Genomic DNA, 20,295 nt, shown 5'->3' with positions numbered 1-20,295 from the left:
GCTCGCCTTGAACCAGACGCTCCGGAGGAAGCCAAACAACTATGGGCAGAGAAGAGTCGACTGTTCCTTTACAAAGGGAAGTTGTGCCGCAGAATGGTTAACTCCCGGACGCATGAATTACTCTGGCAAGTAGTGGTGCCACGAAGAGACGCAGCCATGGTGATGGAGGCATACCACGACGGAGCTGGACACTTTGGGTGGAAAAAGCTGGAGTTCCTGCTGCGCGAGCGGTTCCACTGGGTAGGCATGAGGGGAACCATCGAGAAGTGGTGCAGAGATTGTGGCCCGTGCAACCTGAGAAGGAAGGACCGAGCCAGCCAGAAGACTCCCCTGCAGTCCATCGTCACCCGGCAACCGTTGGAACTGGTAGCCTTGGATCATGTAAAACTGACCCCAAGCAGAAGTGGCTACGTCTACGCGTTAACCATCGTGGATCATTACTCCCGGTTCTTGGTTGTCGTCCCCGTCAAGGACTTAACGGCTCAAACAGCAGCTAGAGCCTTCCAGCAGCACTTCTGCCGTCCACACGGGTACCCGGACCAAGTGCTGACGGACCAGGGACCTGCCTTTGAAGCGGAGGTCTTTCAGGAATTCTGCAATCTGTATGGCTGCCGGAAGATAAGGACGACACCCTACCATCCGCAGACTAATGGACTTTGTGAAAAAATGAACCAGGTGGTAATGGATCTTCTAAAAACGTTGCCCCTGGAAGAACGCAGTCTGTGGCCTGAAAAGTTGCCCGATCTGGTGGACCTATACAACCACATCCCGGTAGGTTCCACCAACTGTACCCCGGCTTACCTAATGAGGGCAAGACCTGGTAAGTTACCTGTTGACCTGGAAATGGGAGTCCTGACCCCCGAGGACACTTCACCAGAAACAGACTGGGACACAGAGAGGCAGCAGCAGTACCGGAGAGTACAGGAGAGCGTGGAGCGAAGTCTCTGTCAGGCTAGGGAAAGACAAGAGAAAACTTACAACCAGTATGCTCCCGCTGTTCCCCTGGTACCCGGAGAGCAGGTCTTGAAGAGGAAGAGACGGCTCCACAAGTTGGACGACCAGTGGGAGAAGGACCCGTACACCGTACTGCCCTCAAGCCACGAAAACCCGAAGGTCTGTACCATCAGTAAAGACGGAGGGGAAACCACAGCCATTGTATCCCGGGACCACCTGAAGAAGTGTCCCGAACAACTGAGGAACCCTGAAGAGGAACAAGAAGACCATCGACCCGTAGAGGAAAGGGAAGATATGGTTAGTACCGTGCTCGGGGACTTCCCTCGGTCTTGGACTCAAGTCAATGGTGCAGTTGTGGTACCCGTACTCACCTTTCTCCAACCATCATCCCAAGAACCTACGGAGCAACCGGTAGAGCTGGAAGAACAGCCGGTCCAGGAGGCAGAAGACTCTACACAAGCAGACCCGGAAAATCAACCCTCTGCTTATAGTGAGCCTGCCATACCCCTAGTGAGCCAGAGGGCCCATAGACAGCTGCCCAGTTTACCCTTGACAGCTCCTACACCCTGTAGTTCAGGGCCAGACAGTCAGCTCCGTAGGTCCACTAGGGCCACTAGAGGCCAGCTACCCGCACGTTGGAGGATCTAAATGTTTAAGCTATCTTATAATGTTTACTTGGTTATAGTTGCTTGTGTATAATTTTGTGTTTCTAGTTCTTTTTAGGAGTCCTTGGTGGATTTACCGGGAATCCTTGTACATAGTTGGAGCGTAACCCAGGATGGACTAGAGACTGTTAAGGACTCGGGGTAGGACAGACCCCTACCTGGTTACGTCTCCCTGTTTTGGTGAAATGGACACCTTGCTTTTCAAAACTGCACCCGGTTGCGGACACGCCGTAACCATCTTATATGTTTTCTTATTGTATTATTAATGTTTTTGCCTTGTTATGTTTTTCTAAATGTGTTTAGTCCCGGAGTACTAAATTTCACTAGGGGGGAATGTGGCACCCCAGGGGTCTGGTTTTCCACAGTAATGTAATGTTATGTCTGAGAGCAGGTGGGAGGTCCTTTGGTCAGGGATCCTGTGCATGCCACACCTCCTGCCCAGTCTTGGGAGGGGAAGAACTTCCCCTGTATAAACCCGGGGCTGAGGCAGGGTGAGTCAGACAAGTGGAGTAGAGACACGAAGCAGCATAGGAAACAGCAGAGTTACAAGGAGTCAGGGGCTGGCAGCTGCAGAGTTCGCCCTGACTAAGAAGACTTCTTTCCGGACCCGGAGTCCGAGGCTGTGGGGACTAACTCTTACCCAGCAGCAGAATCCGTCAGGCAGGGGATTTCAGGTCCTCTGGCCCAGAAGCCCGAAGGCACGGTCACACGCGTGGGACCAGCACCGCCATCGTGGAGCGGAAGCCATTAGAAGGCCCCGAGTCACCGGCCATACGGGTGAGCACCACACGGTACACTCAGGGACGTGGGCTACTTACATCAGCTTCTAGCAAGGTAGCCAGAAGAGTACAGTCAGTTTGGGAGGCCTACAACTACGCCTGGCCAGGGGAGATCCCATCTGCTCAAGGACTGACCAGGCCCCGTTCGCTAGCAAGTACTCCGGGAGGGTCTATCGTTGTTACCAGTAAAGACCCTGAACTACACCGTACCGTCTCTGAGTGGTTCCTGCTACCCCCATCATCCACGTCGGCTGCCCTGAGACCATACCCCTCCCGTTGGGGGTTATACTATCACGCTGCATAATCCTACCATCGGCCTCAGCGGTCTGCCCCGCAGCAGCAGCTCCCTGGCTGCACTCAACGGGTGGCGTAGTCATCAACTATTTACTACTAGTAGACTGCCGTCCAGTTTGACTCCCTGGGCACGGACCGGGTCACCGCCACGAGACTACAACCCTCCACGGATCCGGCTCCGGGTAAGCTCCCGCGTGCGCACCGCAGCGCGACACAGGCCCAGGGGCGCGTCACTTAACGTCCGTATACATGGACCTATAGGAGACACGATACGACTGCCGATCTTTTACCAATTGGCGATCATTTAAATGCCTGTTATATATCATACCTTATAGAGCAGGGTGGGGAATCTCAGGCCCCCGGGTGGTCTACGGCCCTCAATGACTTTCTATCCGGCCCCCAGGCAGATTTCTGGGGACCGCAGTGCTTGGGCCGGCAGCTGTATTTTGACGGCCGCTGGCCCATTAACTTCCTCTTGTTCTGTGAGCACACAGTTTTCATCACTGAGCGCTGAGGTGCGTACAATGAAAGATTACGTCCTGACACCAGTGCCAGCGTCAGGCCGTGATTGGTGCGGCCCCCAAAGGACGGTATAAATATCCAAATGGCCCTCGGCAGAAGAAAGGTTCCCACCCTGGTTTACAGTAAAGACTCGTGTCATCTGAACCATTGATTACATTTTATTGCACGTCCTTTAGACTTATAATTCATGCTGTTCTACTGTAAAGTAAATGATTATCTTTCACTGCTGTACAATATTACAAAATGTATACAGCACGTGATATTTCTGATAGTATAAAACATCCATGCTATGATTTTAATCATTTCAGAAGTCAGCTATTGTTAATAAGTAAATTGTCCCTCTGCAGACCAATTACTCATGCTCTTTATGTTCCTCTTCTGAGATGAAAAAGGAGGACATTATTTTCTAGATTTGCTCATCCTTATTAATACTATTATGATATAGGGCTTGCTCACACGAATGTATAACTCGGACGAGTGTTGTCTAATGTTTATAAGAAAGCACTCGGCCCAGTGTTATACTATGGGGCTGCTCAGATCTGTGATTATTTGCTAATAATGATTCGGTATGAGAAAACAATCACAGCATGCTGTAATCGGCAGCGAGACTCTGCTCACTCGCACCCATACAAGTCTATGGATGAGTGTGAAACATCAGACTGCACTCGGATGACATCCAAGTGCAGTGCGATTACTGTGAAAACAAAAAATGCAGAAAATGGAAAAATTACTTTCCCCATCTCCTCCGTACCAGTCCTCCGATTCTATCATGCAAGAGGATCGGAGCACAGGGCACTGACACTCGGATCACACTCTGACAGAGCTTGACCCGAGAGTATTTCCATAATCAGTCCCGATTATCTCACATGAGAGAGTCTATGGTGATGTGACCCGGCCATATACACACTATTATAATAGTAAGATGTATGAGTATGTCAGTGCTGTCATCTGTCATAGTGCTGGAGGATATGATGGTGCTATATAAAGAACAGGTAATAAATAAATAGCTAAAGAAATTATGTGTAATGCCTATTAAAAGTGATGTTTTCCAAAAACTGTGTATACAATTTACCTTCCTTCAAGGAAGTTTCCTACTTACACATGTATTACTATGTGTAAATGTAGTGTGCAGTGAGCTCTATGCTGGTAGAGAGAATTTTAACTTTTTTGCACTTTAAAAGGTTACTAGATTCCAATCAGAAAATAAATGTCCACTGTATAATCAGCCATGTGAAGAATATTCATAAGCTGGCAGCCTGACACATATACACCCTTCATGATAGAGCCAATTTTCATGTTTGCACTTGAATTTTTCCTCCCCTTTTTCCATAAGCCAAAACTTTTTTATTCTGCCAACATAACCTTATGAGGGTCTGATTTTTAGGGAATGGGTTGTAGTTTTAAATGCCACTATTCAATTTACTGAAAGAAATTAAAAAATAGATTCAAGTGGGGTGAAATGGTAAATCAATGCAGTTACTCCATTGTTTTTTGTAATATGTTTTGCGGCTTTCGTTGTGCTATAAAATTGACTGTAGTGGTAAAATTATTCTCAAGGTCAGTACTTGGGAGGGTGCACATGGATTTACAAGACCAGCAGCTGCATCAATAATCTATTGCTGCCGAATGGGAGAACTGCAAACTGACTCCTACCTACCGGCATCCATGGCTATTCTTTTGATTAGCCGGCCTAGTGTGACATCACAAGTACATCACACCACAACGATGACATCGTGATAGGCTGGCTAATCAAAAGAGGAGCCAGATATGCCTTAAGGTAACAGACAGTTCACAGGGCTCCCATCCTAAGGTCACAAATCAGCGACATGATCTTTGGAATTGATTCGCACCATCTCTTGTCAGTATTATTTCGATGATTCTAAGTTTATATTTTTTTTAATATTTCACTGGTTTTGAAAAATTCAAAAATTGATTTTAAGTTATTAAAAATGTAAAAACTATTAAAAGTATTTTTTGGTTTGTGCCTCCATTTTCTGAGATCCATAGCTTTTTTATTCACGTACTTGCATGAGAGCAGTTGCACGTTAGAGCCGTAGGCCGAAGAAAAGCAATACAGTTTATCGCCTATAACATAGTTAGGTCCAGCACTTTGGCTCTCCAGCGCTACTGCTGTCCTGTGCCTCACAGGAAGGAAAGTGGTAACTCTGGAGTGAGAAGATGCTGAGCCAGGCTGCAGCTGTGACCTTCTCTGTAGGCATTTGCTTTTTCCCCTCTATAACAAGGCTGTGTTTTGATTGGACAGTGCCTTACAGGAGATAAGCAAATGCTCAGCAGAGAAGTTCTGTGATACACAACCAGTTAGTTGAAGAAAAAAATTGCACCTTTATTACTGGGGGGCATAATTTTGGAATGGAGGAGCATGAAAAAAAAGAAAAATTGTTCTAGAATGAGTGGAACAGTCACAATTGAAGGAACTACTCAGTTTAGTGAATGGTCCTCTTGCGGTCCAACATTTAAACCTACGATTTTTATACAGAGGAAGGCAAAAAACTTTCCTCATGCATTTTACATATATGATCCCAGTCACCTAATAACCGAACTTTACCAGAAATATTGTATTGTATAACGCTCAAGGTGAACCTCATAGTTATTTACAGCAAAATTAGCTCCTATTATTCCATAATCTAGTGATCTATTGGTTTCTATGGGCAACATGTCCACCATTTGTCTGCACTAGTGTGTATGAACTTGTCTGATTATATTATTAGTGCGTAGTTTACATAGGAAATAGCGGTATCTTTTCATTTTATAAAGTGTCATTGAAAAGTAGGTTAAATCTGATGGATTGTTGTAAACAGCGTTATTCCTTTGTGTACATTTCGCTTGCCATCATCTATCCTTAAAAGCAGAAAACTGAATTTTAATAATTAATATACTTCACTGACTGATAAATGAAATGCAGGCAACAAAAACAGCTTAACTAAAGGCAAAGGACTGTTTGCTCCTCAAACATTCTTAATAATTAGAATTGTTATCTTAAGAATTAGAAGTAGACACTATGTACATACAGTATCTCCCTTCTAACAGGATCATTTGTGCTTTACTATTAACCAGCTATACATCTCTTCTCCATGCAACCCAGGGCACTTCTGCCAGCATGTAACCTTCTTCACTGGCAGGAGGCAAGCCAGGGGCTCCCTATTTGCATTATCATTGTGGATGCTTTGTTTTTTTGCAGATTTAACACTGCAATCCTGTTTATATTAACCTTTAGAGTAGAGAGCCTTCATTAATCGCTGGGATTGTTATTAAATCAAAGATGACATCCCATAATCATGAATGAGGTCATGGAAGCGAAGTTGGCGTTTTCTATATGATATACAAAGGAAGGGGGGCAGAATGGGTGTAAGTTATGGGTTTCAATTACGGTTTGCAGAAGCTGTTAATTATGCTTCAGTGACTCACATTACAATTTCACTGACATAACTCAGCTCTCTACTTCTCTCATTCCGTCACTACGGCTTAGGAAAGTGACCGTGGTGCGCCTAGAAAAAGCACTAATAACAATGGCAGGACTCCTCTACGTTCTTGTTTCTTAAAATTAGGGTTTTTTAACAATACCAGAGCACAGAAAAGTGAAAAGTCTGCTAAAATGGCTATAGGGAGCCTGATACCTTCTACATGACATATTATAGGCTGGTCCTTGTGTGGGGCACAAAGTGCTAGTAATCATCAGAAACACTCGAGCCCCAATTCCTTAAGACCAGCGGTTCTTATGCCAGTCGTGATGAGGGGGCGTGGAAGAGTCAGACGCTCCTGACTCATGAAGAAGCGCACAACTCTTAATGAATCAGGAGTGTCCGACATTGGCTGGCGCCTCTGTGCCCTCGCCCTTTACCTTAGCTTACCTTAATCCATTTAATAGTGTTAACTAAGTGCCCTATGTTATTTACAATACATTATAGTACATTATTTCTATACTATTACTATTTATTTATTTACTTACTACAGGGTATTTGCTCATTTTGTTTCTATCCTAGGTTTTGTCTGTTAAATGGCCACAGTGTGAATGTGCACCTACACATTGCACTTATACCAACATGTGTTCCTGCTCATTTCTTTGGTTTTGCTTTTGTTTTTTTGTGCTTTGAACATACATGGACATGGCATTTTGTCTATATAGCTTCCCACAGGCAGGAGTTTGAACAGTCAGTTATGGGTCCTGCTCTGCACCCATCTATTTTGAGTTTTTCTTTCACATAGTGATGTGAACTGCAATAGTTAGGGACTATCCTGATTGGGTACACCTTGTCGCGGTGAGATGGCTTTTATGCTTTTTTGATCAAAATAGTGTGAACTAAGAACGCTATGTTATTTACACACACTACTAGTATTAATTCATTTACTGACTACTGGGTATTTGCTCATTGTTGTTATCCTAGGTTTTGTCAATTAAATGGCCACAGTGTGAATGTGCACATACACATTGCACTTATACCAACATGCGTTCCGGCTCATTTCTTTGGTTTTTCTTACCTTAAATCCAGTCAATACTGGAGTAAGATTTCTAATGTAAGGAATTCCATAGTTCATCATGAGTTAGACAATCTGTGGCAACATCGCATTCAATTTGGCAAAACTATGAGAAACTGGCCAAAAGTTGCAACACTTTTTGCGGAACTCTGACTTTTTACGCTAGTTTTCTGACATAAAAGCTTTGATGAATCATGAACGTGGTATTATATATGTTCAACACCTTGCAATGTATTGTATTCTCTGTGATCATGCAGCAATATTGAGGCTGAGGGGGGCATATATATACTATGAGTGACAGAGGGTCCTTTTACACCAACAGATAAACTTCCTATAACAAGCGCCAATCGACAATATAGCAAGTGAAGCCGCACCTTATACTTTAATTGTATTAATTCATACAATTCCTATTCGTTGCCTCCTCCATCTCATACAGATCCATTACAAGAAACAGATGTCTGTTTACACGGGGTTTGTCTTTTACATCTGCAGATGCAATCAATGACAATCGAAAATTACCATCCATCTTCCAATCTCTGGCCATGTTTACACTAGGTAGCGATCATTCGAGAGATTATCTCTCGGTTTTAAAAACCTTTAAAAGGAAAATATCGTTTGCCAACATGACCCTTCCTTTGTATTTCTGTCCATGCTCCCATGACTGACATGGTGGTGAGGATGGGAATGTGGTTACAGGGTGAGTGCAGAGGAGATGCATTATGTCATTGCTGCAGATAAAGAGGGCGCACATCAGCAGACACAGTGGAGCTAAACAAGAACACATTTCCCAGATACACTGCTGGGCCATAAATGATTCATGCTATAATTTTATTAATAGAACTCGAAATAAGGCTGAAGAGCAGGAACAAGAAACACCACATATCTGAAGCCTAATGCATTTACCGTAAGTAGGGCAGCTATGCTTCTTTATATTACACTACTGATATGTCACACTAAATCAATGTCGGGCCACATAACGACCTTATATGTCAGCCATCCAACCTTGAGTGGTCTTCCTTCATATTGATTGCATCTATTTTTACATTTCGTGTCCCAAATGAAGGCATGCTACTTTTATTCCACACCTAACATGCAGCATGTAGAAATTGCTGGGTGTATAGTAGAAGGTAGGACCCATTTATTGTTGACATCCCCTCCAGCAACATGCATGCATTGTGCAGTAAACCTGGCCTGGCCACACCGTCGATTGCAATGGAGATGAAACCACTCCTCGTCCTCCACCCCCATAAACAAACAATGCCCAGCACCAAGCAAGCAGCTGTCATCACAAGAGCATACTGACAATCAATGCTTAGAAAGCACTGGAGAGCACATGGGCTGTGTGCATGGTAAGGGACTTCATTATTCTCTGTCCTGCCCTGTCTACCCTAGCTTTCTTCCCAACACCGATCTAACCTAGCATGTAGGATTTGCTTTTATATGTCAGTGCAAAAGAACACGCCAAACGTATTAATTCAATAATATTCTGAAAAAGTGAAGTATTAGCATTCGTGCACGTCTCACAAAACCGACGTATTTCCTTTCTCTGTCTCTGAAGAGTTATTCCATCTACATGATAACATCAGCAGATAGGAGGGAACATGAGAAAAGGTCTCTAGGTAGGGAAGGGGTTTCTGCTTTCCATTGGCAGAGGTCACAGATTTGGGTCTTTTGCTGGCTGTGTTAATGAACCTTTGCCAGCACTGTATACATGTGTGTACTGTAAGGAGCTGCTGACGTCACCTACAGTAGTGACTGGCGGATACAATGTGATGCTGATGATGCCAGTAAATGAGGATTTCAGGATGCTGAGAGGAGTGCCGGATAGACCCAGTCATCCCGTCAGTGAGCGCTCCTGGAAAAGCCTCCTTCATGGACAGATTCCTGCTAGTCCTCCTCATGGATCAGTCAGATTACAGTATGAAGCAGAGCTGTCGCTCACTGTCTGCCTGCTGTAGTGCTCTATGGGATTAGTGCATCACATTCCCAGCCCTGACAGAGCCTTTGTTCACTATATTTATAGCTGCTTCTGGTCATTGTTGAGCAAAGGAGATTGCCCTGCCCTCTGGCCCTTTCCTAAGAAGATTTTGGGCAGAAGCTCCTCTCATGTGGCACTAATTGAAATGATTGGTGGAGGGGGTGTTGTGAGCTCACTGTGCCTGACTCAGGCTTATCTGCCAGGGGCTAAGCAAGAGGAGAAAAAAAAGCAAAGCTTTGCCTCATTCCAGCGAGGCTCAGGGCTCCTGGCCATCTGTCCTCAGTTGGAATCAGAAGACACATAGAAGGGCCGCACTCCCTGTGACCGAGCGGAGGAAAGAGCATTGTTCAGCAACTCTGCCCAGCTCTCAGTGGAGGCGAAGGTTGGTGCCGAATATACTTCTCCTGTCTGTTAGTGACATGGGGACTCAGTCCGCTCCAGCAATGTGTGTCAGCCTATACTTTCTTATGTGTGCCTTCTGTACACAGCTACCTAAGTGTATATGTGTATGTGCATGCTGAGCTACCTCATTGTATATCTGCATGCTGAGCTACCTCATTGTATATCTGCATGCTGAGCTACCTCATTGTATATGTCCATGCTGAGCTACCTCATTGTATATCTGCATGCTGAGGTACCTCATTGTATGTGTGCATGCTGAGCTACCTCATTGTATATCTGCATGCTGAGCTACCTCATTGTATATCTGCATGCTGAGCTACCTCATTGTATGTGTGCATGCTGAGCTACCTCATTGTATATCTGCATGCTGAGCTACCTCATTGTATATCTGCATGCTGAGCTACCTCATTGTATGTGTGCATGCTGAGCTACCTCATTGTATATCTGCATGCTGAGCTACCTCATTGTATATCTGCATGCTGAGCTACCTCATTGTATGTGTGCATGCTGAGCTACCTCATTGTATATCTGCATGCTGAGCTACCTCATTGTATATCTGCATGCTGAGCTACCTCATTGTATGTGTGCATGCTGAGCTACCTCATTGTATATCTGCATGCTGAGCTACCTCATTGTATATCTGCATGCTGAGCTACCTCATTGTATATGTCCATGCTGAGCTACCTCATTGTATATCTGCATGCTGAGCTACCTCATTGTATATGTCCATGCTGAGCTACCTCATTGTATATCTGCATGCTGAGCTACCTCATTGTATATCTGCATGCTGAGCTACCTCATTGTATATCTGCATGCTGAGCTACCTCATTGTATGTGTGCATGCTGAGCTACCTCATTGTATATCTGCATGCTGAGGTACCTCATTGTATGTGTGCATGCTGAGCTACCTAAGTGTATATCTGCATGCTGAGCTACCTAAGTGTATATGTGCATGCTGAGCTACCTCATTGTATATGTGTATGCTGAGCTACCTCATTGTATATCTGCATGCTGAGCTACCTAAGTGTATATGTGCATGCTGAGCTACCTCATTGTATGTGTGCATGCTGAGCTACCTCATTGTATATCTGCATGCTGAGCTACCTAAGTGTATATGTGCATGCTGAGCTACCTCATTGTATGTGTGCATGCTGAGCTACCTCATTGTATATCTGCATGCTGAGGTACCTCATTGTATGTGTGCATGCTGAGCTACCTCATTGTATATGTGCATGCTAAGCTACCTACGTGTATATCTGCATGCTGAGCTACCTACATGTATATGTGCATGCTGAGCTACCTGAGTGTACAGTATATGTTCATGCTAAGCTACCTCATTATATATGTGCATGCTGAGCTACCTCATTGTATATCTGCATGCTGAGCTACCTACATGTATATCTGCATGCTGAGCTACCTACATGTATATGTGCATGCTGAGCTACCTAAGTGTATATGTGCATGCTGAGCTACCTACGTGTATATCTGCATGCTGAGCTACCTACGTGTATATCTGCATGCTGAGCTACCTACGTGTATATCTGCATGCTGAGCTACCTAAGTGTATATCTGCATGCTGAGCTACCTACGTGTATATCTGCATGCTGAGCTACCTAAGCGTATATGTGCATGCTGAGCTACCTACGTGTATATCTGCATGCTGAGCTACCTACGTGTATATCTGCATGCTGAGCTACCTAATGTATATGTGCATGCTGGACTGCTACATAAGAGTTGTGCCCTGTATGTGCCGCACTTTTGCTTGTCCTGTATTAGTAGTTTACCTGTCTGCGGAATGTGATATAGGGTGACTGACTACTATATGTATATTAAATGTCTGTATTGCCCACTGATAGGTCACCGGCACAGCCTACGAGTTTGTATATACTGTAAATTCCACGTGTTAGTGGTAACAGGCCTGTATTACAAGTCCCATGCACCTGCACTATACGTATGGAATAATTGGAATGTCTAATACCATTAATACGAGAAGGCGCCTTTAGCTTCTGTTATCTTTTCCCTATAAAGATAAGGTTTTGAGTAGTGGGAAGTGATGCGGGTGAGGCCTGCTTGACAGTGAACTGGTTAATGTGCTTTGATCACTAGTGGCTGCTTGAACAATGCTGTGATCGTATTTTTATGAATGGGCTGAATTATAATTTTTACACAATTTCTTTACCTTTAAGCGAAAACCTTTTTATTTAATATTATTTTGTTAGCTTTCTGCTGATCCAATCATTTCCACTATTTTATAACTATGTTTAATATTGGGGCAAAATTTTAACAATTTCGATTTAGTTATACAACTTCATTAGCAGTGGGAGATAATGGACAGTAATGTATAAACCGCTATTGCATGAGAAAGTGACTTTCATCTAAGTTTAATGTACCACTAAATATCGCCATAGCTGAATGTCCTATTTGTGTGGCTCATTGTGTATTCTGTATATATTGTGTATTCTTTATGGAGACGTTCTTGGACAGTTGTGACATGGAGAATTGTGTATGTGTGCTTTCTAGGATATTGCTAGGATTATTATCATCCTTCTTCATACAAAGGTGTTGTCCTCTTACAGTCGTATGCAATATATCTGTCAGGTGTAATATTAATATTGTATGCTCGGATTCCAGTATAACTGATACGCACACATTAATGTGACACAGTAAGATCTTTTTCCTTAGCAGAACTAATATTAACACATAAATAATTACAGCATTAGAAAGGTCAGAACACTTTCTGGCTTTGGGATTTTCACCTGCACAGCGCTGTCTGATACAAAGGTCATAGAGCGATGAACATTCAAGATGACCTCTTTTGGTACAAACACTACTTGTTAATCAGCTCAACTAGACTCGTAGTTATGAAATATGCAACCTTCTGAACCGAATGTGAAAATGTTGTATGAAACTGTTGATGGGAACCATTCACAAGGCCTCAAGTATTCGTGGGTCACACAGGACAGATCTGGTCACAGATGTGAATTGTCCTAATTGAGAGACATTTGGCGGTTTTGTTTTGCAAATAAGGATGACATTGTTAACTGGAAGAGCAGCTAATGGGTTTGGATTTTTGCTCTTTCACTTGGAATGAAAGGCCTTCTTGTACAGATATAAGTTTCATTCAAACAATGACATTGCTGTGCCTTCCACAATGTTGCGCGCCTGAAAAGTACTAATTTTTACCGTTTCCTTTTAGAGGCGGTTATTACTGAAGAATTTATCCCAACTATGTATGGCATTGGAAAATCTTAATGTAGGAAGCATGACATCCCAAATGCATATATTATCATTCTATGCAGATCCAAGGCCGGAAAAGAAATGCATGACATTTCATCTAAAGTGGCGCATATTTATATTCTGTATATGTGTTATAATGGGAAGGTGCCCATTGATGATTATTAGGCCCATGACTGTTCTTTTTTGAGCATCTCACACACATGCACAGTTTGGCAGAATATATGGGTATGTGCACACATTGCATTTCTGTCGCGTTTCTCACAAAAACTGAAGGATCCTAGTACCAGCAAAGTAAATGAGATTCCTTAAGTCTCATGTACACGTTGCTTATTTTTTCCTTGCAGATTTGCAGCAGAGTCATATCTACAGCATGTCGATTCTTTCAGCATTTTTGCAGCAGATTTCACCCACACTAATGAGTGGGGAAAAATAGGCAAAAAAACCGCATGTAAAAAACGCGTGTATGTTACACAGTGTTTTCCCTGCCAACATATCCAGATTTTCAGCAGAATTTTCTGTTGCAAATCCTGAACGTGTGCACATATCTTTTGTGGATTTTCAATGGGAAGAGGGAAGTAAGCTGCTGCCACATTCAATGACTGCCTTATATCCCAGGATTAGGACTGGGCACTAAAACTCAACATGCTTGATCCTTCTTTCCTCCATGATCTTGTGTTTGGATATTGTCAATAGACCATATTCACATAGGATGGTGGCCAGTCCCAATGAATTCAGCAGGTTCAGAAGGTTCTCTAATCTGTACGGGAGCCTTACGTATAATGGGTTCTGACATTTGTCCTACCTAATGTCTGTCTATCTAATATCTAATCTAATCTCAATTGTCAATGATTTGATGTATTTATTTTGAGATGATTATATGTGTCTATACGTAGACCATGCAAAAGTTTTTGTCCTCTGTGACATTTTGTCGAGTGCTGCATAATGCCTTTACTGGGAATACTTTTCATCCTGTAGACACAATGTAAACACATGCGACGCACAGTGCCATGCTAAATACACTACAGTCATGTGAGCACATACCAAGGCTGGGATCAGTAGGATAATTTTGGGTTGCATTGTCAAGGAATGTAAGAGTTCAAGGGCACTAAGAGCATGTAAAATAGTATATCTAAAACAGAGGCACATCAAAACATGGCATTATTTCCATACATTTATACCACATTGTCACATTATCATTTCTTATAGAATGCAAGACAACTTTTATACAGATTTGATAAGTATTTTGCATCCCTTGAGTGGAACCTCTACATAGAAAAAGTACAATGGAAGAAATAGATAAAAGGAGAAATAAATGTTCTAAAAATGTAAAAATACACACTCACTCCCCCTTTCCCCCAATCCAGCACCTTCATTCTAGCAGTAACAGCCATTCTTTGTTGACAAGCTACCAGCATGTGACCTTTCATTTTACAGTGGGTACGGAAAGTATTCAGACCCATTTCAATTTTTCACTCTTTGTTTCATTGCAGCCATTTGGTACATTCAAAAGTTCTTTTTTTTTCTCATTAAAGTACACTCTGTACCCCATCTTGACTGAAAAAAAACAGAAATGTAGAAATTTTTGCAAATTTATTAAAAAAGAAAAACTGAAATATCACATGGTCATAAGTATTCAGACCCTTTGCTCAGACACTCATATTTAAGTCACATGCTGTCCATTTCCTTGTGATCCTCCTTGAGATGGTTCTACTCCTTCATTGGAGTCCAGCTGTGTTTAATTAAACTGATAGGACTTGATTTGGAAAGGCACACACCTGTCTATATAAGACCTCACAGCTCACTGTGCATGTCAGACCAAATGAGAATCATGAGCTCAAAGGAAATGCCCAAGGAGCTCAGAGACAGAATTGTGGCAAGGCACAGATCTGGCCAAGGTTACAAAAGAATTTCTGCATTACTCAAGGTTCCTAAGAGCACAGTGGCCTCCATACTCCTTAAATGGAAGAAGTTTGGGACCATCAGAAGTCTTCCTAGACCTGGCCGTCCAGCCAAACTGAGCAATCGTGGGAGAAGAGCCTTGGTGAGAGAGTTAAGAAGAGCCCTAATATCACTGTGGCTGAGCTCCAGAGATGCAGTAGGCAGATGGGAGAAAGTTCCACAAAGTCAACTATCACTGCAGCCCTCCACCAGTCGGGCCTTTATGGCAGAGTAGCCTCTCCTCAGTGCAAGACATATGAAAGCCCGCATAGAGTTTGCTCAAAAACACATGAATGACTCCCAGACTATGAGAAATAAGATTCTCTGGTCTGATGAGATGAAGATAGAACTTTTTGGTGATAATTCTAAGCAGTATGTGTGGAGAAAACCAGGCACTGCTCATCACCTGCCCAATACAATTCCAACAGTGAAACATGGTGGTGGCAGCATCATGCTATGGGGGTATTTTTCAGCTGCAGGGACAGGATGACTGGTTGCAATTGAAGAAAACATGAATGCGGTCAAGTACAGAGATATCCTGGATGAAAACCTCTTCCAGAGTGCTCTGGACCTCAGACTTGGCCGAAGGTTCACCTTCCAACAAGACAATGACCCTAAGCACACAGCTAAAATAACAAAGGAGTGACCATTCTTGACTGGCCCAGCCAGAGCCCTGACCTAAACCCAATTGAGCATCTCTGGAGAGACCTGAAAATGGCTGTTCACCAACGTTCACCATCCAACCTGACGGAACTGGAGAGGATCTGCAAGGAAGAATGGCAGAGGATCCCCAAATCCAGGTGTGAAAACCTTGTTGCATCATTCCCAAGAAGACTCATGGCTGTACTAGCTCAAAAGGGTGCTTCTACTCAATACTGAGTAAAGGGTCTGAATACTTATGACAATGTGATATTTCAGTTTTTCTTTTTTATTAAATTTGCAAAAATTTCTACATTTCTATTTTTTTCAGTCAAGATGGGGTGCAGAGTGTACCTTAATGAGAAAAAAATGAACTTTTTAGAATTTACCAAATGGCTGCAATGAAACAAAGAGTGAAAAATTTAAAGGGGTCTGAATACTTTCCGTACCCACTGTATATAAATTTGTGAGTTAATGAATATGGTGTCTAATATAGTATTTTGTGCATCCAGCTTCTTTTTCCGCTTCAATATGTACATTAATTAATATATGTTGAAGCTGCAACAGGGTGTCAATATCACTTATGGTTAAAATATAACTCTGCATAAATTATGGTACAGCCTAGTAAATTATTTTTTATGCCTGTGAAATCTAGGGGTTATCGTTACATTTTTATAGTCCTGGAATATGCCATGTTCTGCCATGTTATAGGTGTGTCTTAAGGGATGGGCCTTGATTAAGTCTTGCACTAGGTAGTGTCTTGTGCATAAACATAACAAATTTTTTATTTGTGCTGTATCTTAGCATTAGTGGAAGAATATACAGCTGTCCTAAATGTAGGGGGTTCTTCATCAGATTCCAAAGCAACATAGTCCTGTCTATACTGTCATTCGAGTGGCTTATGAAATCATGGCCAGATTGACTCCCATTACTCCAGTGATAAATGCCGAATAATACCTTTCAAGCCATCTCATGCTTATGGTGCTAAGAGTTTAATATCCATATTCTTCCGCTTGCACATAGTATAAATTATTTTAGATGCTCAGCAGATTTTTAATCTTTTCTGCTGTAAAAACCACTTATAAAAATTGTCCTCTTTCAGCAAGGCTTGGAGATTTTTTGTTCAGTCGGTTCCAATTTTGGCAAACTATCTGCTGAAGAAAAATGGGTCACATGGGTTTTAGCATTAAGCAGGAAATCCATGGCGAATAGGATTTATCTTAGAAGCAAAGGTTTATTCACTACATTTAGTTAATGAAGGTTAGGGACAGGAAGTGTGTGAATGAACTCATACATAAGTAGAGTTGTATACTGCGACAGGAAACACAGTGTTGAGAATTAGCCAGTCAAGAGTAGATGTTACTGAGGTTTTGAAACTGTACATTTATTTAGGACATTAGACTTTAGGTATATGATCAATATAGGACAATATACAACTGATATTTCTCATATGTAAATAAATGCAAAGGAAAAGCTGTTAAAGCTCATATTTCTGTGTGTTACTCATCTGTCCAGGCTCCAGCACCAGGCTTTGCTTCCTTGCCCTATAGCCAGCTTCCTCTCTGCTATTCCACTTATAGTTACTATGGCATTTCAGCAATCACCTCTGATGTAATCTTCCAGGGTTTTTTAAGGCCTGCTCAGGTCGCTGTCCACCATCTCAGTATTCAAGTAGTAACATAGTAACATAGTTTTTAAGGTTGAAGGAAGACTTAGTCCATCTAGTTCAACCCATAGCCTAACATGTTGATCCAGATGAAGGCAAAAAAAACATGTGGCAAACACTAAGCTCCACATTGGGGAAAAAAATCCCTTCCTGACTCCACATACGGCAATCAGACTAGTTCCCTGGATCAACGCCCTATCAAGGAATCTAGTATATATAACCTGTAATATTATACTTTTCAAGAAAGGCATCCAGGCCCTTCTTAAATTTTAGTAGTGAATCACTCATTACAACATCATGCGGCAGAGAGTTCCATAGTCTCACTGCTCTTACAGTAAAGAATCCCCTGCTGTGATTATGATTAAACCTTCTTTCCTCCAGACGTATTAGATGCCCCCTTGTCCCCAGCTCAGGCCTCAGAGTAAAAAGATCAGTAGAAAGGTCTTTGTACTGTCCCTTCATATATTTGTACATAGTAATAAGATCACCCCTAAGCCTTCTTTTTTCCAAACTAAATAACCCCAAGTGTAATAACCTGTCTTGGTATTGCAGACCCCCCAGTCCTCTAATAACCTTGGTCGCTCTTCTCTGCACCCGCTCTAGTTCAGCTATGTCTTTTTTATACACCAGAGACCAGAACTGTACACAGTATTCTAAGTGTGGTCGCACTAGTGACTTGTATAGAGGTAAAATTATGTTCTACTCCTGAGCATCTATGCCTCTTTTAATGCATCCTATTATTTTATTTGCCTTTGCAGCAGCTGCCTGACACTGGCCACCAAAAGTGAGCTTGTCGTCCACCAATACACCCAGGTCTTTTTCAGTGACAGTTTTGCCCAGTGTTTTACAATTAAGCATATAATTATACATTTTATTTCCTCTACCCAACTGCATTACCTTACATTTATCCCCATTAAAGCTCATTTGCCATTTATCAGCCCAAGCTTCTAGTTTACATAGAGCCTCCTGTAATATAAAATTGTCCTCCTCTGTATTGATTACCCTGCAGAGTTTAGTGTCATCTGCAAATATTGAAATACTACTCGGTATGCCCCCTACAAGGTCATTAATAAATATGTTAAAAAGAAGTGGGCCCAATACTGACCCCTGTGGTACCCCACTGTTAACTGTGACCCAGTCTGAGTGTTTTCCATTAATAACCACCCTTTGTTTCCTATCACTGAGCCAGTTCTTAACCCACTTACTTAGATTTTCCCCTATCCCCATTGTTCTTATTTTATGCATCAACCTTTTGTGTGGAACCGTATCAAAAGCTTTTGAAAAGTCCCTATACACAACATCCACTGCATTTCCTTGGTCCAGTCCGGAGCTTGCCTCCTCATAAAAGCTGTTCAGATTAGTTTGACAGGAACTGTCCCTCGTAAACCCATGTTGATATTGGGTCATGAGGTTATTCTTATTCAGATACTCTAGTACAGCATCTCTTAGGAAACCCTCCAGGATTTTACCCACAGTAGAGGTTAAGCTTACCGGCCTATAATTTCCAAGTTCGGTTTTTGTCCCCTTTTTGAATATTGACACCACATTTGCTATACGCCAGTCCTGTGGTACAGACCCTGTTATTATGGAATCTTTAAAGATTAAAAATAATGGTCTATCTATGACGTTACTTAATTGCTGCAGTACTCGCAGTAGTGCACTTCGTTACCACGTGGTTTCTTAGAATTAAGTCACACATCCTACTTTGTCCTGTTCATGCCAGATGTCTGAATATCTGTTCATCTGCTCCAGACTGCTATCTAACAACCAGCTACTATTACCAGCTAAGTCTTACTTTGCATGGTGCTGCCACACCCTCAACGCTGCTAAATCAAGCTACCTGGTTACAAATATGTCTCTACTATTCTTGGTGCAGCCGTATCCTCAATTCTGCTGAATTGAGGTACTTGATAAGGAACTTGTCTGTGCTATTCCTGGTGCTGCTGCATCCTAAACTCTGCTGAATTAATACACTTGATAACAAACTAATTTCTACTATTCTTGGTGTGGTCCATATCCTCAACTCTGCTGAATCAAGGTACCTGATAATAAACTTGTCTCTGCCATATCTGTGTACTACTGCACTTTTACAACAATATACCATATTGTCTAGACAGCTCTGCTGTTCCTATCTGCTACAGCACTCCAGATACAAGGCACCAGATTGCCACACATCTCCCGCTGTTCCTGTGCTGTACACACATTTAGCTCTGCAGATCCTAGTGTTTCAAGTTTTGCCTATCCACTTGCCATCGGCTCTCGCTGTTGCATTTACCATTCAGCAAGTTTAGCTCTGCTGCATCATCGCCTCCAGTCCATGCTTCTCACCCTGACCTATGGCTTATAGAATCCACCTCATCAGGTCAGCCCATAACATTTTAGGATTTGTCCATCCTGCTTGTCCACTAAAAAGATGAATATTTGAAATATTAAATAAAAAATGTAACTGTACATGTTATGGACAATGTAGAATACTGTAAGTCAATACAAAATAATGTGTAGCTATATTACATGTAAAGTCTCAACACATTTACTTACTGTTAGTTTCAACAAATATATTTTATATTTCTATTTTTTTATTTTCACACTGTCAATTTATTAAAACTACTTAAACTATTGACACTGATGGGGATCTTCACTTTCAGGAAAGTGAAACCCAAATGTACTAAAATACCTCAAATGACAAACAGAACAGAATCTTCTTTTCAGGGTCAAGAATGGATTATA

General features: G+C 42.4%; 1 protein-coding gene across 8 annotated transcripts in view; it reads left to right on the top strand.

Annotated features, from left to right (window-relative positions):
* Positions 1-20,295, top strand: part of LOC141265411 (poly(rC)-binding protein 3-like) — a 1,492,220-nt gene that overhangs the window by 1,134,560 nt on the left and 337,365 nt on the right. Inside the window, exon 1 of one of the 8 annotated variants that reach the window (XM_073678472.1) lies at positions 8,515-8,612. The exons of 5 other annotated variants lie outside the window; for them this stretch is intronic. The gene's annotated coding sequence lies outside the window, so the exon portion shown is untranslated. Of the gene's footprint in view, positions 1-8,514; positions 8,613-8,937; positions 9,058-9,475; positions 10,069-20,295 lie in introns of those variants that run through there. 2 more of the 8 variants (XM_073678469.1, XM_073678468.1) reach the window with 2 other exon arrangements.

Source organism: Phyllobates terribilis, unplaced genomic scaffold, assembly GCF_046119375.1.
Source record: "Phyllobates terribilis strain yellow unplaced genomic scaffold, ASM4611937v1 Scaffold_4__5_contigs__length_816908805, whole genome shotgun sequence".
Classification (NCBI taxonomy): domain Eukaryota; kingdom Metazoa; phylum Chordata; class Amphibia; order Anura; family Dendrobatidae; genus Phyllobates; species Phyllobates terribilis.
Note: the sequence above shows the minus strand (reverse complement) of the source record. Positions and strands in the feature narration are given on the sequence as shown.